We start from the raw sequence: 24,742 nt of genomic DNA, 5'->3' as shown, positions 1-24,742 counted from the left end.
TGATGGTTTGAGGTAAATCTACCGTTGAAATGCTCTAAAATTGTAAGGATAAGAGTATAAACTGCATCTTCTCTACCCACTACTAGAGCCATACCTATGTTATCAACACCTTCGTCGGTTGCCGTAGCATTTATAACGAACGCCTTTTCCTCTACAGATAAATGATTATCCCACCAGCCACGAAGTTGGCCAGTAAAACCTGCAATAATCATTTTGCAAATAGTTCTATCTGTATTTTTAACACTTTTACAGATAGTCGAATACATGAGCATTCTGTGTACGAGAATGGTTAATTGTCTATCAGTTAGACCATCAAGATTCCATTCATAAATTTCGGAACCGTTATAAGACGTATTAGTCTGATTCCAATCTCGTTCCTCAATCAACACATCTTGAGGAGTAGGACGAGGATAATAATAGGTCTGCATTCTCGGTTTATCAGCATACCTATGATTTTGTTTAACAATCCCTTTGAGTTTATTAAACTCTGACCAAGTCTCAGTTTTATAATCAGAAACGGTCTCCATTTTATCAGCAAAATTTTTTGATAAATCAATAGGTCTAATATTTAAACCAGAAAGCTTTTTATCTAAAAGCTGAGCTAAGTCATCAAGAGATTTAAATTTAAAATCCTGAATCTCAGGAGGTCTTTGAATATGGGTAAGAATGTTTTGATCAACTGTTTTACTTCCTGAAGTGGAGGCAATATCAGTTGGTCCTTTCTTAGTACCCATTTTTTTTATTAAAATAGTCAAATCATCAAGTTTTTTATCAAGAGAACCAATATGTTCTCCTAAAATTTTAACATATAAACCCAAATAATTGTTTTGAGAAATCAATTTATTAATTTCTGCAATACTAATAGCTGCCACATTATCATCAATAAATTTTTGAAAGGCAGTGAAAGTAATACCAGTATTATTAGGTAAAATAAAGGGAGCCTGAGGCGGATAAATTGCTTTAGTAATATTACCACTCCCGTCTTTATAAGATCTTTCTAATACCTTTATATAAAGAGGTAAATAAGTTGTTATAAACCAAGGAACAAAATACATAATTTGATTATGTAAGGCACAAGTTTCATAAAATTCTTGAGATATATTACTCAAATCCTCTTTACTATAAGTATCAAAAAACCATGTTTTAAACTGGTTCCATTTTTCACTAAAAAATTCTTTTTGAATATAAATACGGGCCCGAGAACCTGGGCTAAAATCAATTTGGTGTGGAATCATTAAATATTATTGGGGTCGAAATCCATCTCAGATAGAGAAGGAATATCCTTATCTGAAATATTGTCATTATCTTGAACAATATTTGTTTGAGGGTTAATCTTAACCCTTTCAACCCTCTTATCTTTGGAATCAGGCTTATCGCTTGATTGTCAAAAGGGCTATCTCTTTCATTGTTATAATAAAGCACTCTATCAAATGCTTGAATATAATCCCAATAAGTGAAATTCATTGGTGATTTATTAAGGCTTATCTGCCTTTCTTTCATTGTGGAAATACCCCATTCTTCAACAGATATAATCTGTTTGATAATGACCTTTGAAAAGTTATAAACATTTTCATTTGTGTTATAACCTGAAAAGTGCTGGAATTCTGCACTACCTGTACTGATCAGGATAGTTTCATAATAGGTGCGAGTTTTATATGATTCACCCGGATAGTATAATCCATTAATCAGATATCTCTGAAATATTTTCCACGGTTCTTCTTTTCTCTGAATCTCAGAGTTTTCAAGGAGAAATATCATTTCTCTTTTTGGTAACTTTTCATATGACTTGATATCATCATTGTCTTCCTCTTTAGCAATTGAAGCAAAAGTATCACTTTGCTTTTTAGATGCTAAATAAGCCTGCAGATGTCCGTATAACGGACTGTCTTCTGGAATATCTTCCAGATGTATAGAATGTCCTGAGGATTCTCCTGTATGCGGTACCTTTGAGTTTATCAAACTCTTTTTTCCTCTTTGTATTACTGGAGAGGTTGATGAGGATCCGTATGACGATCCCTGAGAATAAGTCCTACTAGGGGAAGATCTTCCCCTACCTCTGCCCCGGGTGACCCATGAAGGGTCCATTCTGCGGAAATTGCAAATCATTATTAATTAAAAAGTGATTGCAAATCATTATTAATTAAAAAGGATAACATAATTCTAGTGCTGATATCATCTTGACCGAAGGGACACACATTTTCAATTAACTGAAGAATATCAATAACTTCTTGAAAATTAGAGTGTTCTTTCTTCCCTTGTTTGAATAATGTCAGCCATAATAATATCAAGTATAACTTCTTGTAAGTCTCTATTTAATTTAATCACTTTAAGAATAGTGATTAGTACCTTATCATCCAAAAACATGGTATAATAATTCATAATCTATTCTAAATATTCCCGGGATAGAAAATCCGGAAGGGAATTATCAATTCCTTTTTTGTATTGTATTTCAAAATCGAAAGGTGCTAGCTGAGCCTGCCATCTAGCAAATATTAATTTTGAAGCATCGTGCTTAAAATCTTTGTCAAACATGTATTTAACAGATTGAGCATCAGTTTTTATCAAAAACTTTTGGTATGGATCTGGGAGAAACAAGTACTAAAAGTACTAGACTTGAAGAGGTAGATATACCTCAAAACCTTGATTTGTTAAATAAATGGACAATTCCTAAAGTTTCTATAAAAACCATTTATGATTATGGTTGGTTTGATAAACTTTCTTCTAAACAATTGATAAAAACGACTGAACAGTCTTTAGCATTAAATTCATCTGAACAGACTATTCGTTTGTTAAACAAGCATGATATAGATTTATATAAACATCATTACCATTATGTGCATATTGGTATGGTTCAAATTGCTTTTAAACCTTTAACCCTTAAAGGGTTACCAGAGACCTTCTTAGCAGCTCTTAGAGATGCTAGAAATCTGAATTTCAGACAGTCTCTAATGGGTTCGATAGAATCTACAGTGGCCTATGGTCCAGTATATTTTAATACTCAACCCAATTTGCAACTATCTCTTTCTGATGTTAATATTCTTGATGCTTTAACTTTAAATGTGAAAACGCATGGTTATAATTATGCGCCTGGTTCTGAACTTATATGTCTGTCCTATAGGATTTATTTCAAATTATTATCTACTTTAAATCCGAAATGTAAGTTATACGATACTTCGGATCAGACCATATTGGTCGAAACCAATTTTGCAAAGTCCAAGGTCACCACTAGGAGACCTATCAGATGGGAGGAAATTAATTTTCCGACTACATGGACTTTAAATTCTGTTATATCCCCAAGTCAGATTACTAACGACTTGTCAAATACTGAATTTTCGCATGTCACTCAAAATCCGGATGGTAGGATTTGTATTCAATTTGATGATAAGTCTACTATTTATAATAGACATTCTTTTTCTAATCACAGACTTCTACCTGCTATGCAACATATTTCCCCTGTTGAACCAGTTTACGGTCCAGCTCGCAATCGTGCGGCTTCTTTACACACTATTGCTAGCGATAAGCCTGATTCCAAAGATAAGAGGGTTGAAAGGGTTAAGATTAACCCTCAAACAAATATTGTTCAAGATAATGACAATATTTCAGATAAGGATATTCCTTCTCTATCTGAGATGGATTTCGACCCCAATAATATTTAATGATTCCACACCAAATTGATTTTAGCCCAGGTTCTCGGGCCCGTATTTATATTCAAAAAGAATTTTTTAGTGAAAAATGGAACCAGTTTAAAACATGGTTTTTTGATACTTATAGTAAAGAGGATTTGAGTAATATATCTCAAGAATTTTATGAAACTTGTGCCTTACATAATCAAATTATGTATTTTGTTCCTTGGTTTATAACAACTTATTTACCTCTTTATATAAAGGTATTAGAAAGATCTTATAAAGACGGGAGTGGTAATATTACTAAAGCAATTTATCCGCCTCAGGCTCCCTTTATTTTACCTAATAATACTGGTATTACTTTCACTGCCTTTCAAAAATTTATTGATGATAATGTGGCAGCTATTAGTATTGCAGAAATTAATAAATTGATTTCTCAAAACAATTATTTGGGTTTATATGTTAAAATTTTAGGAGAACATATTGGTTCTCTTGATAAAAAACTTGATGATTTGACTATTTTAATAAAAAAAATGGGTACTAAGAAAGGACCAACTGATATTGCCTCCACTTCAGGAAGTAAAACAGTTGATCAAAACATTCTTACCCATATTCAAAGACCTCCTGAGATTCAGGATTTTAAATTTAAATCTCTTGATGACTTAGCTCAGCTTTTAGATAAAAAGCTTTCTGGTTTAAATATTAGACCTATTGATTTATCAAAAAATTTTGCTGATAAAATGGAGACCGTTTCTGATTATAAAACTGAGACTTGGTCAGAGTTTAATAAACTCAAAGGGATTGTTAAACAAAATCATAGGTATGCTGATAAACCGAGAATGCAGACCTATTATTATCCTCGTCCTACTCCTCAAGATGTGTTGATTGAGGAACGAGATTGGAATCAGACTAATACGTCTTATAACGGTTCCGAAATTTATGAATGGAATCTTGATGGTCTAACTGATAGACAATTAACCATTCTCGTACACAGAATGCTCATGTATTCGACTATCTGTAAAAGTGTTAAAAATACAGATAGAACTATTTGCAAAATGATTATTGCAGGTTTTACTGGCCAACTTCGTGGCTGGTGGGATAATCATTTATCTGTAGAGGAAAAGGCGTTCGTTATAAATGCTACGGCAACCGACGAAGGTGTTGATAACATAGGTATGGCTCTAGTAGTGGGTAGAGAAGATGCAGTTTATACTCTTATCCTTACAATTTTAGAGCATTTCAACGGTAGATTTACCTCAAACCATCAGACCGTCCGAACTTTACTTAATGGACTTAGATGTAAGACCCTTAGTGAGTTTAGATGGTATAAAGATACTTTTATGAGTAGAGTTATGGAACTACCCGAGAATAGATATGAGCACTGGAAAGCCAAGTTTATAGACGGCCTCCCTTCCTTATTTGCTGAAAGAGTAAGGAATGTGTTAAAGGGTAGTTGCGGAGAGATTTCTGTATAATAATTATACCTATGGTAAGCTTATAGGTGTTTGTACAGAAGAAGGTCTTAAATTATGTAATGAGCTAAGACTTTCTAGACAGCTTAAGATAGATAAGCTTAAAGAAAGGTCCCAAGTAGGTGACTTTTGTACCCAGTTTGGTTTACCCGGAACTTCCACTCAAAACAGGAAGAAGAAAACCAAATATCATAGGTACCCTAACCCGGATAGCCCGTATAAGAAAAAGAGGTCTAGATATAGGCCTAAGGAAGAACGTGATACTAGAAAAGCGAACAGGAAATCTACTCGATTTGCGAAGAATAGATCCAAACGTGATCTCGCTGATATTAAGTGTTATAAGTGTGGAAAGTTTGGTCATATTTCTCCAAACTGCAAGCTTCAAAAGCTAAAAACCTTAGAACTCGATGATGAGTTACACGATAAGGTTTATGGCTTGTTATACACTTCGGGATCAGAATCTGACTATTACTCAGAGACTGAATCTGAAGCTGAAGTTGAGTTAATTGATTTTTCTGATAATAATAAAAATGTTGATACTGCTTGCACTGCTTGCAAAGGTGATATTTGTGCTTGTGATAGTGACGAATTTTATAAATTGAAATCACAATTTGATGATCTTAATATAAAAACTATTACATCTGACAATGTAATAGAACTTTTAAAAGAAGTTACTGATGAAAAACTTCGTGAAAAAATTATTACTTTAGCTGCAAGTTCAAGTTCTAGTAGTTCAAAAACTGTTGAAAAATACAAAAACGAATTTGAACACTTTGCACCATATTCTTTATCTGAAATAAATAGAAGACTTCAAAAGTCCAGTACTCCTAGTCGAGATACTTCTTTTGATGATTTAAAAGAAGAAATCGAAAATTTGAAAAGAGATATTAAGTCTCTTAAGCAAAATCAAATGATTTGCGATCACCGGATTACTCAAATTGAGAAAAATATTTCTCTACCTGAATCTTCGACTAAAGGATTTTCTGATTTTTCTAATGATAAAGGAAAAGAAATTTCTGATGAAAAATCTGATTTATTTTTAGGTATGATGCAAATTGTTACTGCACACAAATGGTATATTAAATGTACTATTTTAATTGATAATAATTTTTCTATAACGGATATAGCTATGATTGATAGTGGTGCAGATGTAAGCTGCATTCAGGAAGGATTGATTCCTACTAGATATTTTCAAAAGACTACTCATTTGGTGAAATCCGCTTCTGGTCATGCTTTAGATATAGAGTACAAATTGCCTAATACTCATATTTGCCAGAATAAAGTCTGTATTCCACATTTTCTTCTTTTTGGTAAAAAACCAGTTATACCCTCCAATCATACTTGGAACACCTTTTATTAATGCTATTTATCCGTTTAATAATATAGATAAACATGGTTTTTCTGCTACTTATCAAGATAAAAGGATAAGCTATTCCTTTGTTACAGATCCCGTAACTAGAGATATTAATGCCTTGATTAATATGAAACAAAGGCATGTTGATTCACTACAATTAGAAATTCTTAGTATGAATATATTTGATACTATACAATCTGCAAAAGTTCAGCAGAAGATTAAATTAATTGCTGAAAAAATGGCCGTTGATGTTTGCGCCGATCACCCTAGTGCCTTTTGGAACAGGAAAAGGCATATTGTAACTCTTCCATACGAAGAAACCTTCTCTGAGGATGATATTCCTACTAAATCTCGACCTTGCCAGATGAATGCTGAGCTAGTTGAATTCTGCAAAAACGAGATTGATAGTTTGTTACAAAAGGGTTTGATAAAACCCTCAAAATCTCCTTGGTCATGTTCTGCCTTTTATGTTAATAATGCGGCAGAGAAGGAACGAGGTATTCCTCGCTTAGTCATAAATTATAAACCATTAAATAAACATCTGAAATGGATTAGGTATCCTATCCCTAATAAAAGGGACTTGCTATCCAGATTATATGACGCCAATATATTTTCAAAATTTGATTTAAAATCTGGTTATTGGCAAATTCAAATATTTAAAGAGCATACTTATAGGACTGCTTTTAATGTTCCATTTGGGCAATATGAATGGAATGTTATGCCATTTGGTTTGAAAAATGCCCCTTCTGAATTTCAAAAAATTATGAATGATATTTTTAACCCATATTTGGATTTTATCATCGTTTATATTGACGACATATTGGTATTTTCTAAAACTCTGGAGATGCATATTAAGCATCTTGATATTTTCAAGAAAATTGTTATACAAAACGGTTTAGTAATCTCTAAACCCAAGATGAGTCTATTCCAAACAGGTGTTCGTTTTCTAGGTCATAATATTTGCCAGGGAAAAATTACCCCAATACAAAGATCTATTGATTTTGCCTCAAAATTTCCTGATGTTATCACTGACAGGACTCAATTACAAAGATTTTTGGGAAGCCTAAATTATATTTCCCCTTTTTATAAAAGTTTGTCACGAGATCTAGCTCCTCTATACGATCGGCTAAAGAAAGATCATAAACACCCTTGGACTAACCAACATACTGAGTTAGTCAAAAATATTAAAGGGCGTGTTAAATCTTTACCATGTTTAACCCTTGCCAATCCTACTTGGCAAAAGATTATCGAGACAGATGCGTCTAATGTTGGATATGGAGGGATTTTGAAACAAGTAAATCCCAATAATAAGAGTGAATACTTAATAAGATTTCACTCTGGTAAATGGACCGAAGCTCAAAAGAAATACGCTACTGTGGCGCATGAAATGTTAACAATTGTTAAGTGTGTATTAAAATTTCAAGACGACTTATACAACCAAAAGTTTTTGATAAAAACTGATGCTCAATCGGTTAAATACATGTTTGACAAAGATTTTAAGCACGATGCTTCAAAATTAATATTTGCTAGATGGCAGGCTCAGCTAGCACCTTTCGATTTTGAAATACAATACAAAAAAGGAATTGATAATTCCCTTCCGGATTTTCTATCCCGGGAATATTTAGAATAGATTATGAATTATTATACCATGTTTTTGGATGATAAGGTACTAATCACTATTCTTAAAGTGATTAAATTAAATAGAGACTTACAAGAAGTTATACTTGATATTATTATGGCTGACATTAGAATTATGTTATCCTTTTTAATTAATAATGATTTGCAATCACTTTTTAATTAATAATGATTTGCAATTTCCGCAGAATGGACCCTTCATGGGTCACCCGGGGCAGAGGTAGGGGAAGATCTTCCCCTAGTAGGACTTATTCTCAGGGATCGTCATACGGATCCTCATCAACCTCTCCAGTAATACAAAGAGGAAAAAAGAGTTTGATAAACTCAAAGGTACCGCATACAGGAGAATCCTCAGGACATTCTATACATCTGGAAGATATTCCAGAAGACAGTCCGTTATACGGACATCTGCAGGCTTATTTAGCATCTAAAAAGCAAAGTGATACTTTTGCTTCAATTGCTAAAGAGGAAGACAATGATGATATCAAGTCATATGAAAAGTTACCAAAAAGAGAAATGATATTTCTCCTTGAAAACTCTGAGATTCAGAGAAAAGAAGAACCGTGGAAAATATTTCAGAGATATCTGATTAATGGATTATACTATCCGGGTGAATCATATAAAACTCGCACCTATTATGAAACTATCCTGATCAGTACAGGTAGTGCAGAATTCCAGCACTTTTCAGGTTATAACACAAATGAAAATGTTTATAACTTTTCAAAGGTCATTATCAAACAGATTATATCTGTTGAAGAATGGGGTATTTCCACAATGAAAGAAAGGCAGATAAGCCTTAATAAATCACCAATGAATTTCACTTATTGGGATTATATTCAAGCATTTGATAGAGTGCTTTATTATAACAATGAAAGACATAAGCATACTTGGTTTATCAAGGTATGCGCCAAGGTATTTACAGGACCTATCCCTAACTGGTTTTTAAACTGGTGGTCATACCACGGTCCTACTACCAAAATTTTGCCTGAACCATTCCTGAAATTATACAAAGAATGGACAAAAGCCTCTCCATTCTTAACAGATTTATATCACGCAGATCATATCTGCTATTTAGAAAAAATTGATCAGATTTACTTCTTTATTGAATTTTCTATCCCCTGGATCCATAAATGGACCCCGGAAATGGGTTATACGGAAGAACAAATCCCTTGTTTATATAGGGTATTCTACAACAATTTTTGGGACAAATTGATGAAAACTGATCCCAAAACAAAGACGTTATACGGCCAAGAATTATTAGATTCTATAAAAACACAAATTCATTTATATGTGACAGCCCCTCAAAAAAGGATAGTAGAAGAAAGCACTGTTAAACATATTGCTCGGAGAATATCAATCCAAGATGGAGATAAAATGGATTTGATAAATCAATACTTAGAAGGGTTGAAAAGAAATCTGCTCCAATCACTAGATCAGTGTGAAAAATCAGACACTTCAATGAGAAGTGAGACGAGTGGTGATGACCTCGTAGAAGATACTCAACCTATACAGCCAGAAATGATATTATCTGACAGAGAAATTGACAAGGTGGAAGAATTCCTCCAACAGATGCAAAATATGGACAAAAAGAAGACTTGACAGCTTATCAGCCGCCAGGACCCACTTAAACAGTAGATACACTGTTCATCAACAGTAGAAACACTGTTTATCTACAGTAAAAACACTGTGTAGGGACCCAGATGTGGGACCCATTTTACTATTCAAGATTCTTTTTTTTTGTTATTTAAGAATGCTTCTTCATTTGAAGAAGGAGAAGGCCGGAACCCCCTCTCTCTCTACTTTCTCTCTCCTCTCTCTCTCTCTCAACCAACCCCCTTTGTAAACACTTAGTTCATAGCTTAGTTTGTAAATCGAGTTCAAGAATTAATAAAAGTTTTGAAGTTCATCTTCAGGGCCTTGCTTCTCGGCCTACAAGGTACATATTTATTCTTCTTTTAAGTATTTTTAGTCTCTCTCCCTAGCCGTGACTATGTCCGGCTAAACGGATTCATATCTATGTTGAAGCACTAATTTCTCTTGCATATTAACCATGAAGAATCCAGACTCTTTCAAAATATAAAGAAATTTTAATATAGTTTCTTGATTTGGTTCCAAGATGGTGGTACAGTCGGTTCTGGTACTACTCTTATTGGCTTTGCCTTAGTGGCTACGTCTAGCCAGCTGTGACATTAAAGCCCGCTGAAGTTGTCAAAAGGGCTATCTCTTTCACAGTTAGAACTGCTAGACACATGGGCTCAGTAAGAGTATGTATCGGGCTTAGACAGGCCCCTTGCTTGGGTAAAAGGATATAGATCCTTCCATACAGTCATTAAACTATAATAGAATTTCCGTATATTTCGAATCCTTATTGGTCGTGCGGACTACCGCCAACCTTTAAAAGTGTACTAAAGCAGCTAGATCTGGATGGCCGTGCGGACTACCGCCCGCCTACCTAGATCCTGGTGTGAAAAATGGTACTAATCACTATTCTTAAAGTGATTAAATTAAATAGAGACTTACAAGAAGTTATACTTGATAGATGATATCAGCACTAGAATTATGTTATCCTTTTTAATTAATAATGATTTGCAATCACTTTTTAATTAATAATGATTTGCAATTTCCGCAGAATGGACCCTTCATGGGTCACCCGGGGCAGAGGTAGGGGAAGATCTTCCCCTAGTAGGACTTATTCTCAGGGATCGTCATACGGATCCTCATCAACCTCTCCAGTAATACAAAGAACCAGTTATACCCTCCAATCATACTTGGAACACCTTTTATTAATGCTATTTATCCGTTTAATAATATAGATAAACATGGTTTTTCTGCTACTTATCAAGATAAAAGGATAAGCTATTCCTTTGTTACAGATCCCGTAACTAGAGATATTAATGCCTTGATTAATATGAAACAAAGGCATGTTGATTCACTACAATTAGAAATTCTTAGTATGAATATATTTGATACTATACAATCTGCAAAAGTTCAGCAGAAGATTAAATTAATTGCTGAAAAAATGGCCGTTGATGTTTGCGCCGATCACCCTAGTGCCTTTTGGAACAGGAAAAGGCATATTGTAACTCTTCCATACGAAGAAACCTTCTCTGAGGATGATATTCCTACTAAATCTCGACCTTGCCAGATGAATGCTGAGCTAGTTGAATTCTGCAAAAACGAGATTGATAGTTTGTTACAAAAGGGTTTGATAAAACCCTCAAAATCTCCTTGGTCATGTTCTGCCTTTTATGTTAATAATGCGGCAGAGAAGGAACGAGGTATTCCTCGCTTAGTCATAAATTATAAACCATTAAATAAACATCTGAAATGGATTAGGTATCCTATCCCTAATAAAAGGGACTTGCTATCCAGATTATATGACGCCAATATATTTTCAAAATTTGATTTAAAATCTGGTTATTGGCAAATTCAAATATTTAAAGAGCATACTTATAGGACTGCTTTTAATGTTCCATTTGGGCAATATGAATGGAATGTTATGCCATTTGGTTTGAAAAATGCCCCTTCTGAATTTCAAAAAATTATGAATGATATTTTTAACCCATATTTGGATTTTATCATCGTTTATATTGACGACATATTGGTATTTTCTAAAACTCTGGAGATGCATATTAAGCATCTTGATATTTTCAAGAAAATTGTTATACAAAACGGTTTAGTAATCTCTAAACCCAAGATGAGTCTATTCCAAACAGGTGTTCGTTTTCTAGGTCATAATATTTGCCAGGGAAAAATTACCCCAATACAAAGATCTATTGATTTTGCCTCAAAATTTCCTGATGTTATCACTGACAGGACTCAATTACAAAGATTTTTGGGAAGCCTAAATTATATTTCCCCTTTTTATAAAAGTTTGTCACGAGATCTAGCTCCTCTATACGATCGGCTAAAGAAAGATCATAAACACCCTTGGACTAACCAACATACTGAGTTAGTCAAAAATATTAAAGGGCGTGTTAAATCTTTACCATGTTTAACCCTTGCCAATCCTACTTGGCAAAAGATTATCGAGACAGATGCGTCTAATGTTGGATATGGAGGGATTTTGAAACAAGTAAATCCCAATAATAAGAGTGAATACTTAATAAGATTTCACTCTGGTAAATGGACCGAAGCTCAAAAGAAATACGCTACTGTGGCGCATGAAATGTTAACAATTGTTAAGTGTGTATTAAAATTTCAAGACGACTTATACAACCAAAAGTTTTTGATAAAAACTGATGCTCAATCGGTTAAATACATGTTTGACAAAGATTTTAAGCACGATGCTTCAAAATTAATATTTGCTAGATGGCAGGCTCAGCTAGCACCTTTCGATTTTGAAATACAATACAAAAAAGGAATTGATAATTCCCTTCCGGATTTTCTATCCCGGGAATATTTAGAATAGATTATGAATTATTATACCATGTTTTTGGATGATAAGGTACTAATCACTATTCTTAAAGTGATTAAATTAAATAGAGACTTACAAGAAGTTATACTTGATATTATTATGGCTGACATTATTCAAACAAGGGAAGAAAAGAACACTCTAATTTTCAAGAAGTTATTGATATTCTTCAGTTAATTGAAAATGTGTGTCCCTTCGGTCAAGATGATATCAGCACTAGAATTATGTTATCCTTTTTAATTAATAATGATTTGCAATCACTTTTTAATTAATAATGATTTGCAATTTCCGCAGAATGGACCCTTCATGGGTCACCCGGGGCAGAGGTAGGGGAAGATCTTCCCCTAGTAGGACTTATTCTCAGGGATCGTCATACGGATCCTCATCAACCTCTCCAGTAATACAAAGAGGAAAAAAGAGTTTGATAAACTCAAAGGTACCGCATACAGGAGAATCCTCAGGACATTCTATACATCTGGAAGATATTCCAGAAGACAGTCCGTTATACGGACATCTGCAGGCTTATTTAGCATCTAAAAAGCAAAGTGATACTTTTGCTTCAATTGCTAAAGAGGAAGACAATGATGATATCAAGTCATATGAAAAGTTACCAAAAAGAGAAATGATATTTCTCCTTGAAAACTCTGAGATTCAGAGAAAAGAAGAACCGTGGAAAATATTTCAGAGATATCTGATTAATGGATTATACTATCCGGGTGAATCATATAAAACCCGCACCTATTATGAAACTATCCTGATCAGTACAGGTAGTGCAGAATTCCAGCACTTTCAGGTTATAACACAAATGAAAATGTTTATAACTTTTCAAAGGTCATTATCAAACAGATTATATCTGTTGAAGAATGGGGTATTTCCACAATGAAAGAAAGGCAGATAAGCCTTAATAAATCACCAATGAATTTCACTTATTGGGATTATATTCAAGCATTTGATAGAGTGCTTTATTATAACAATGAAAGACATAAGCATACTTGGTTTATCAAGGTATGCGCCAAGGTATTTACAGGACCTATCCCTAACTGGTTTTTAAACTGGTGGTCATACCACGGTCCTACTACCAAAATTTTATTCTGGCAAATATGAGTATTAGGCAATTTGTACTCTATATCTAAAGCATGACCAGAAGCGGATTTCACCAAATGAGTAGTCTTTTGAAAATATCTAGTAGGAATCAATCCTTCCTGAATGCAGCTTACATCTGCACCACTATCAATCATAGCTATATCCGTTATAGAAAAATTATTATCAATTAAAATAGTACATTTAATATACCATTTGTGTGCAGTAACAATTATCATCATACCTAAAAATAAATCAGATTTTTCATCAGAAATTTCTTTTCCTTTATCATTAGAAAAATCAGAAAATCCTTTAGTCGAAGATTCAGGTAGAGAAATATTTTTCTCAATTTGAGTAATCCGGTGATCGCAAATCATTTGATTTTGCTTAAGAGACTTAATATCTCTTTTCAAATTTTCGATTTCTTCTTTTAAATCATCAAAAGAAGTATCTCGACTAGGAGTACTGGACTTTTGAAGTCTTCTATTTATTTCAGATAAAGAATATGGTGCAAAGTGTTCAAATTCGTTTTTGTATTTTTCAACAGTTTTTGAACTACTAGAACTTGAACTTGCAGCTAAAGTAATAATTTTTTCACGAAGTTTTTCATCAGTAACTTCTTTTAAAAGTTCTATTACATTGTCAGATGTAATAGTTTTTATATTAAGATCATCAAATTGTGATTTCAATTTATAAAATTCGTCACTATCACAAGCACAAATATCACCTTTGCAAGCAGTGCAAGCAGTATCAACATTTTTATTATTATCAGAAAAATCAATTAACTCAACTTCAGCTTCAGATTCAGTCTCTGAGTAATAGTCAGATTCTGATCCCGAAGTGTATAACAAGCCATAAACCTTATCGTGTAACTCATCATCGAGTTCTAAGGTTTTTAGCTTTTGAAGCTTGCAGTTTGGAGAAATATGACCAAACTTTCCACACTTATAACACTTAATATCAGCGAGATCACGTTTGGATCTATTCTTCGCAAATCGAGTAGATTTCCTGTTCGCTTTTCTAGTATCACGTTCTTCCTTAGGCCTATATCTAGACCTCTTTTTCTTATACGGGCTATCCGGGTTAGGGTACCTATGATATTTGGTTTTCTTCTTCCTGTTTTGAGTGGAAGTTCCGGGTAAACCAAACTGGGTACAAAAGTCACCTACTTGGGACCTTTCTTTAAGCTTATCTATCTTAAGCTGTCTAGAAAGTCTTAGCTCATTACATAATTTAAGACCTTCTTCTGTACAAACACCTATAAGCTTACCATAGGTATAATTATTATACAAGAATCTCTCCGCAACTACCCTTTAACACATTCCTTACTCTTTCAGCAAATAAGGAAGGGAGGCCGTCTATAAACTTGGCTTTCCAGTGCTCATATCTATTCTCGGGTAGTTCCATAACTCTACTCATAAAAGTATCTTTATACCATCTAAACTCACTAAGGGTCTTACATCTAAGTCCATTAAGTAAAGTTCGGACGGTCTGATGGTTTGAGGTAAATCTACCGTTGAAATGCTCTAAAATTGTAAGGATAAGAGTATAAACTGCATCTTCTCTACCCACTACTAGAGCCATACCTATGTTATCAACACCTTCGTCGGTTGCCGTAGCATTTATAACGAACGCCTTTTCCTCTACAGATAAATGATTATCCCACCAGCCACGAAGTTGGCCAGTAAAACCTGCAATAATCATTTTGCAAATAGTTCTATCTGTATTTTTAACACTTTTACAGATAGTCGAATACATGAGCATTCTGTGTACGAGAATGGTTAATTGTCTATCAGTTAGACCATCAAGATTCCATTCATAAATTTCGGAACCGTTATAAGACGTATTAGTCTGATTCCAATCTCGTTCCTCAATCAACACATCTTGAGGAGTAGGACGAGGATAATAATAGGTCTGCATTCTCGGTTTATCAGCATACCTATGATTTTGTTTAACAATCCCTTTGAGTTTATTAAACTCTGACCAAGTCTCAGTTTTATAATCAGAAACGGTCTCCATTTTATCAGCAAAATTTTTTGATAAATCAATAGGTCTAATATTTAAACCAGAAAGCTTTTTATCTAAAAGCTGAGCTAAGTCATCAAGAGATTTAAATTTAAAATCCTGAATCTCAGGAGGTCTTTGAATATGGGTAAGAATGTTTTGATCAACTGTTTTACTTCCTGAAGTGGAGGCAATATCAGTTGGTCCTTTCTTAGTACCCATTTTTTTTATTAAAATAGTCAAATCATCAAGTTTTTTATCAAGAGAACCAATATGTTCTCCTAAAATTTTAACATATAAACCCAAATAATTGTTTTGAGAAATCAATTTATTAATTTCTGCAATACTAATAGCTGCCACATTATCATCAATAAATTTTTGAAAGGCAGTGAAAGTAATACCAGTATTATTAGGTAAAATAAAGGGAGCCTGAGGCGGATAAATTGCTTTAGTAATATTACCACTCCCGTCTTTATAAGATCTTTCTAATACCTTTATATAAAGAGGTAAATAAGTTGTTATAAACCAAGGAACAAAATACATAATTTGATTATGTAAGGCACAAGTTTCATAAAATTCTTGAGATATATTACTCAAATCCTCTTTACTATAAGTATCAAAAAACCATGTTTTAAACTGGTTCCATTTTTCACTAAAAAATTCTTTTTGAATATAAATACGGGCCCGAGAACCTGGGCTAAAATCAATTTGGTGTGGAATCATTAAATATTATTGGGGTCGAAATCCATCTCAGATAGAGAAGGAATATCCTTATCTGAAATATTGTCATTATCTTGAACAATATTTGTTTGAGGGTTAATCTTAACCCTTTCAACCCTCTTATCTTTGGAATCAGGCTTATCACTAGCAATAGTGTGTAAAGAAGCCGCACGATTGCGAGCTGGACCGTAAACTGGTTCAACAGGGGAAATATGTTGCATAGCAGGTAGAAGTCTGTGATTAGAAAAAGAATGTCTATTATAAATAGTAGACTTATCATCAAATTGAATACAAATCCTACCATCCGGATTTTGAGTGACATGCGAAAATTCAGTATTTGACAAGTCGTTAGTAATCTGACTTGGGGATATAACAGAATTTAAAGTCCATGTAGTCGGAAAATTAATTTCCTCCCATCTGATAGGTCTCCTAGTGGTGACCTTGGACTTTGCAAAATTGGTTTCGACCAATATGGTCTGATCCGAAGTATCGTATAACTTACATTTCGGATTTAAAGTAGATAATAATTTGAAATAAATCCTATAGGACAGACATATAAGTTCAGAACCAGGCGCATAATTATAACCATGCGTTTTCACATTTAAAGTTAAAGCATCAAGAATATTAACATCAGAAAGAGATAGTTGCAAATTGGGTTGAGTATTAAAATATACTGGACCATAGGCCACTGTAGATTCTATCGAACCCATTAGAGACTGTCTGAAATTCAGATTTCTAGCATCTCTAAGAGCTGCTAAGAAGGTCTCTGGTAACCCTTTAAGGGTTAAAGGTTTAAAAGCAATTTGAACCATACCAATATGCACATAATGGTAATGATGTTTATATAAATCTATATCATGCTTGTTTAACAAACGAATAGTCTGTTCAGATGAATTTAATGCTAAAGACTGTTCAGTCGTTTTTATCAATTGTTTAGAAGAAAGTTTATCAAACCAACCATAATCATAAATGGTTTTTATAGAAACTTTAGGAATTGTCCATTTATTTAGCAAATCAAGGTTTTGAGGTATATCTACCTCTTCAAGTCTAGTACTTTTAGTACTTGTTTCTCCCAGATCCATTCCAAAAGCTTCATATCTATGCTAAAGCTTTCATATCTATTACACAATTACCATGAAAATTCCTAGGCTCTGATACCATTTTTTACACCAGGATCTAGGTAGGCGGGCGGTAGTCCGCACGGCCATCCAGATCTAGCTGCTTTAGTACACTTTTAAAGGTTGGCGGTAGTCCGCACGACCAATAAGGATTCGAAATATACGGAAATTCTATTATAGTTTAATGACTGTATGGAAGGATCTATATCCTTTTACCCAAGCAAGGGGCCTGTCTAAGCCCGATACATACTCTTACTGAGCCCATGTGTCTAGCAGTTCTAACTGTGAAAGAGATAGCCCTTTTGACAACTTCAGCGGGCTTTAATGTCACAGCTGGCTAGACGTAGCCACTAAGGCAAAGCCAATAAGAGTAGTACCAGAACCGACTGTACCACCATCTTGGAACCAAATCAAGAAACTATATTAAAATTTCTTTATATTTTGAAAGAGTCTGGATTCTTCATGGTTAATATGCAAGAGAAATTAGTGCTTCAACATAGATATGAATCCGTTTAGCCGGACATAGTCACGGCTAGGGAGAGAGACTAAAAATACTTAAAAGAAGAATAAATATGTACCTTGTAGGCCGAGAAGCAAGGCCCTGAAGATGAACTTCAAAACTTTTATTAATTCTTGAACTCGATTTACAAACTAAGCTATGAACTAAGTGTTTACAAAAGGGGGTTGGTTGAGAGAGAGAGAGAGGAGAGAGAAAGTAGAGAGAGAGGGGGGGTTCCGGCCTTTTTCCGCCCGCCTACCTAGATCCTGGTGTGAAAAATGGTATCAGAGCCTAGGAATTTTCATGGTAATTGTGTAATAGATATGAAAGCTTTAGCATAGATATGAAGCTTTTGGAATGGATCTGGGAGAAACAAGTACTAAAAGTACTAGACTTGAAGAGGTAGATATACCTCAAAACCTTGATTTGTTAAATAAATGGACAATTCCTAAAGTTTCTATAAAAACCATTTATGATTATGGTTGGTTTGATAAACTTTCTTCTAAACAATTGATAAAAACGACTGAACAGTCTTTAGCATTAAATTCATCTGAACAGACTATTCGTTTGTTAAACAAGCATGATATAGATTTATATAAACATCATTACCATTATGTGCATATTGGTATGGTTCAAATTGCTTTTAAACCTTTAACCCTTAAAGGGTTACCAGAGACCTTCTTAGCAGCTCTTAGAGATGCTAGAAATCTGAATTTCAGACAGTCTCTAATGGGTTCGATAGAATCTACAGTGGCCTATGGTCCAGTATATTTTAATACTCAACCCAATTTGCAACTATCTCTTTCTGATGTTAATATTCTTGATGCTTTAACTTTAAATGTGAAAACGCATGGTTATAATTATGCGCCTGGTTCTGAACTTATATGTCTGTCCTATAGGATTTATTTCAAATTATTATCTACTTTAAATCCGAAATGTAAGTTATACGATACTTCGGATCAGACCATATTGGTCGAAACCAATTTTGCAAAGTCCAAGGTCACCACTAGGAGACCTATCAGATGGGAGGAAATTAATTTTCCGACTACATGGACTTTAAATTCTGTTATATCCCCAAGTCAGATTACTAACGACTTGTCAAATACTGAATTTTCGCATGTCACTCAAAATCCGGATGGTAGGATTTGTATTCAATTTGATGATAAGTCTACTATTTATAATAGACATTCTTTTTCTAATCACAGACTTCTACCTGCTATGCAACATATTTCCCCTGTTGAACCAGTTTACGGTCCAGCTCGCAATCGTGCGGCTTCTTTACACACTATTGCTAGCGATAAGCCTGATTCCAAAGATAAGAGGGTTGAAAGGGTTAAGATTAACCCTCAAACAAATATTGTTCAAGATAATGACAATATTTCAGATAAGGATATTCCTTCTCTATCTGAGATGGATTTCGACCCCAATAATATTTAATGATTCCACACCAAATTGATTTTAGCCCAGGTTCTCGGGCCCGTATTTATATTCAAAAAGAATTTTTTAGTGAAAAATGGAACCAGTTTAAAACATGGTTTTTTGATACTTATAGTAAAGAGGATTTGAGTAATATATCTCAAGAATTTTATGAAACTTGTGCCTTACATAATCAAATTATGTATTTTGTTCCTTGGTTTATAACAACTTATTTACCTCTTTATATAAAGGTATTAGAAAGATCTTATAAAGACGGGAGTGGTAATATTACTAAAGCAATTTATCCGCCTCAGGCTCCCTTTATTTTACCTAATAATACTGGTATTACTTTCACTGCCTTTCAAAAATTTATTGATGATAATGTGGCAGCTATTAGTATTGCAGAAATTAATAAATTGATTTCTCAAAACAATTATTTGGGTTTATATGTTAAAATTTTAGGAGAACATATTGGTTCTCTTGATAAAAAACTTGATGATTTGACTATTTTAATAAAAAAAATGGGTACTAAGAAAGGACCAACTGATATTGCCTCCACTTCAGGAAGTAAAACAGTTGATCAAAACATTCTTACCCATATTCAAAGACCTCCTGAGATTCAGGATTTTAAATTTAAATCTCTTGATGACTTAGCTCAGCTTTTAGATAAAAAGCTTTCTGGTTTAAATATTAGACCTATTGATTTATCAAAAAATTTTGCTGATAAAATGGAGACCGTTTCTGATTATAAAACTGAGACTTGGTCAGAGTTTAATAAACTCAAAGGGATTGTTAAACAAAATCATAGGTATGCTGATAAACCGAGAATGCAGACCTATTATTATCCTCGTCCTACTCCTCAAGATGTGTTGATTGAGGAACGAGATTGGAATCAGACTAATACGTCTTATAACGGTTCCGAAATTTATGAATGGAATCTTGATGGTCTAACTGATAGACAATTAACCATTCTCGTACACAGAATGCTCATGTATTCGACTATCTGTAAAAGTGTTAAAAATACAGATAGAACTATTTGCAAAATGATTATTGCAGGTTTTACTGGCCAACTTCGTGGCTGGTGGGATAATCATTTATCTGTAGAGGAAAAGGCGTTCGTTATAAATGCTACGGCAACCGACGAAGGTGTTGATAACATAGGTATGGCTCTAGTAGTGGGTAGAGAAGATGCAGTTTATACTCTTATCCTTACAATTTTAGAGCATTTCAACGGTAGATTTACCTCAAACCATCAGACCGTCCGAACTTTACTTAATGGACTTAGATGTAAGACCCTTAGTGAGTTTAGATGGTATAAAGATACTTTTATGAGTAGAGTTATGGAACTACCCGAGAATAGATATGAGCACTGGAAAGCCAAGTTTATAGACGGCCTCCCTTCCTTATTTGCTGAAAGAGTAAGGAATGTGTTAAAGGGTAGTTGCGGAGAGATTTCTGTATAATAATTATACCTATGGTAAGCTTATAGGTGTTTGTACAGAAGAAGGTCTTAAATTATGTAATGAGCTAAGACTTTCTAGACAGCTTAAGATAGATAAGCTTAAAGAAAGGTCCCAAGTAGGTGACTTTTGTACCCAGTTTGGTTTACCCGGAACTTCCACTCAAAACAGGAAGAAGAAAACCAAATATCATAGGTACCCTAACCCGGATAGCCCGTATAAGAAAAAGAGGTCTAGATATAGGCCTAAGGAAGAACGTGATACTAGAAAAGCGAACAGGAAATCTACTCGATTTGCGAAGAATAGATCCAAACGTGATCTCGCTGATATTAAGTGTTATAAGTGTGGAAAGTTTGGTCATATTTCTCCAAACTGCAAGCTTCAAAAGCTAAAAACCTTAGAACTCGATGATGAGTTACACGATAAGGTTTATGGCTTGTTATACACTTCGGGATCAGAATCTGACTATTACTCAGAGACTGAATCTGAAGCTGAAGTTGAGTTAATTGATTTTTCTGATAATAATAAAAATGTTGATACTGCTTGCACTGCTTGCAAAGGTGATATTTGTGCTTGTGATAGTGACGAATTTTATAAATTGAAATCACAATTTGATGATCTTAATATAAAAACTATTACATCTGACAATGTAATAGAACTTTTAAAAGAAGTTACTGATGAAAAACTTCGTGAAAAAATTATTACTTTAGCTGCAAGTTCAAGTTCTAGTAGTTCAAAAACTGTTGAAAAATACAAAAACGAATTTGAACACTTTGCACCATATTCTTTATCTGAAATAAATAGAAGACTTCAAAAGTCCAGTACTCCTAGTCGAGATACTTCTTTTGATGATTTAAAAGAAGAAATCGAAAATTTGAAAAGAGATATTAAGTCTCTTAAGCAAAATCAAATGATTTGCGATCACCGGATTACTCAAATTGAGAAAAATATTTCTCTACCTGAATCTTCGACTAAAGGATTTTCTGATTTTTCTAATGATAAAGGAAAAGAAATTTCTGATGAAAAATCTGATTTATTTTTAGGTATGATGCAAATTGTTACTGCACACAAATGGTATATTAAATGTACTATTTTAATTGATAATAATTTTTCTATAACGGATATAGCTATGATTGATAGTGGTGCAGATGTAAGCTGCATTCAGGAAGGATTGATTCCTACTAGATATTTTCAAAAGACTACTCATTTGGTGAAATCCGCTTCTGGTCATGCTTTAGATATAGAGTACAAATTGCCTAATACTCATATTTGCCAGAATAAAGTCTGTATTCCACATTTCTTCTTTTTGGTAAAAAACCAGTTATACCCTCCAATCATACTTGGAACACCTTTTATTAATGTTATTTATCCGTTTAATAATATAGATAAACATGGTTTTTCTGCTACTTATCAAGATAAAAGGATAAGCTATTCCTTTGTTACAGATCCCGTAACTAGAGATATTAATGCCTTGATTAATATGAAACAAAGGCATGTTGATTCACTACAATTAGAAATTCTTAGTATGAATATATTTGATACTATACAATCTGCAAAAGTTCAGCAGAAGATTAAATTAATTGCTGAAAAAATGGCCGTTGATGTTTGCGCCGATCACCCTAGTGCCTTTTGGAACAGGAAAAGGCATATTGTAACTCTTCCATACGAAGAAACCTTCTCTGAGGATGATATTCCTACTAAATCTCGACCTTGCCAGATGAATGCTGAGCTAGTTGAATTCTGCAAAAACGAGATTGATAGTTTGTTACAAAAGGGTTTGATAAAACCCTCAAAATCTCCTTGGTCATGTTCTGCCTTTTATGTTAATAATGCGGCAGAGAAGGAACGAGGTATTCCTCGCTTAGTCATAAATTATAAACCATTAAATAAACATCTGAAATGGATTAGGTATCCTATCCCTAATAAAAGGGACTTGCTATCCAGATTATATGACGCCAATATATTTTCAAAATTTGATTTAAAATCTGGTTATTGGCAAATTCAAATATTTAAAGAGCATACTTATAGGACTGCTTTTAATGTTCCATTTGGGCAATATGAATGGAATGTTATGCCATTTGGTTTGAAAAATGCCCCTTCTGAATTTCAAAAAATTATGAATGATATTTTTAACCCATATTTGGATTTTATCATCGTTTATATTGACGACATATTGGTATTTTCTAAAACTCTGGAGATGCATATTAAGCATCTTGATATTTTCAAGAAAATTGTTATACAAAACGGTTTAGTAATCTCTAAACCCAAGATGAGTCTATTCCAAACAGGTGTTCGTTTTCTAGGTCATAATATTTGCCAGGGAAAAATTACCCCAATACAAAGATCTATTGATTTTGCCTCAAAATTTCCTGATGTTATCACTGACAGGACTCAATTACAAAGATTTTTGGGAAGCCTAAATTATATTTCCCCTTTTTATAAAAGTTTGTCACGAGATCTAGCTCCTCTATACGATCGGCTAAAGAAAGATCATAAACACCCTTGGACTAACCAACATACTGAGTTAGTCAAAAATATTAAAGGGCGTGTTAAATCTTTACCATGTTTAACCCTTGCCAATCCTACTTGGCAAAAGATTATCGAGACAGATGCGTCTAATGTTGGATATGGAGGGATTTTGAAACAAGTAAATCCCAATAATAAGAGTGAATACTTAATAAGATTTCACTCTGGTAAATGGACCGAAGCTCAAAAGAAATACGCTACTGTGGCGCATGAAATGTTAACTATTGTTAAGTGTGTATTAAAATTTCAAGACGACTTATACAACCAAAAGTTTTTGATAAAAACTGATGCTCAATCGGTTAAATACATGTTTGACAAAGATTTTAAGCACGATGCTTCAAAATTAATATTTGCTAGATGGCAGGCTCAGCTAGCACCTTTCGATTTTGAAATACAATACAAAAAAGGAATTGATAATTCCCTTCCGGATTTTCTATCCCGGGAATATTTAGAATAGATTATGAATTATTATACCATGTTTTTGGATGATAAGGTACTAATCACTATTCTTAAAGTGATTAAATTAAATAGAGACTTACAAGAAGTTATACTTGATATTATTATGGCTGACATTAGAATTATGTTATCCTTTTTAATTAATAATGATTTGCAATCACTTTTTAATTAATAATGATTTGCAATTTCCGCAGAATGGACCCTTCATGGGTCACCCGGGGCAGAGGTAGGGGAAGATCTTCCCCTAGTAGGACTTATTCTCAGGGATCGTCATACGGATCCTCATCAACCTCTCCAGTAATACAAAGAGGAAAAAAGAGTTTGATAAACTCAAAGGTACCGCATACAGGAGAATCCTCAGGACATTCTATACATCTGGAAGATATTCCAGAAGACAGTCCGTTATACGGACATCTGCAGGCTTATTTAGCATCTAAAAAGCAAAGTGATACTTTTGCTTCAATTGCTAAAGAGGAAGACAATGATGATATCAAGTCATATGAAAAGTTACCAAAAAGAGAAATGATATTTCTCCTTGAAAACTCTGAGATTCAGAGAAAAGAAGAACCGTGGAAAATATTTCAGAGATATCTGATTAATGGATTATACTATCCGGGTGAATCATATAAAACTCGCACCTATTATGAAACTATCCTGATCAGTACAGGTAGTGCAGAATTCCAGCACTTTTCAGGTTATAACACAAATGAAAATGTTTATAACTTTTCAAAGGTCATTATCAAACAGATTATATCTGTTGAAGAATGGGGTATTTCCACAATGAAAGAAAGGCAGATAAGCCTTAATAAATCACCAATGAATTTCACTTATTGGGATTATATTCAAGCATTTGATAGAGTGCTTTATTATAACAATGAAAGACATAAGCATACTTGGTTTATCAAGGTATGCGCCAAGGTATTTACAGGACCTATCCCTAACTGGTTTTTAAACTGGTGGTCATA

Source organism: Nicotiana sylvestris, chromosome 4 (genome assembly GCF_000393655.2).
Source record: "Nicotiana sylvestris chromosome 4, ASM39365v2, whole genome shotgun sequence".
Lineage (NCBI taxonomy): Eukaryota > Viridiplantae > Streptophyta > Magnoliopsida > Solanales > Solanaceae > Nicotiana > Nicotiana sylvestris.
This window is presented reverse-complemented; position numbering follows the sequence as displayed.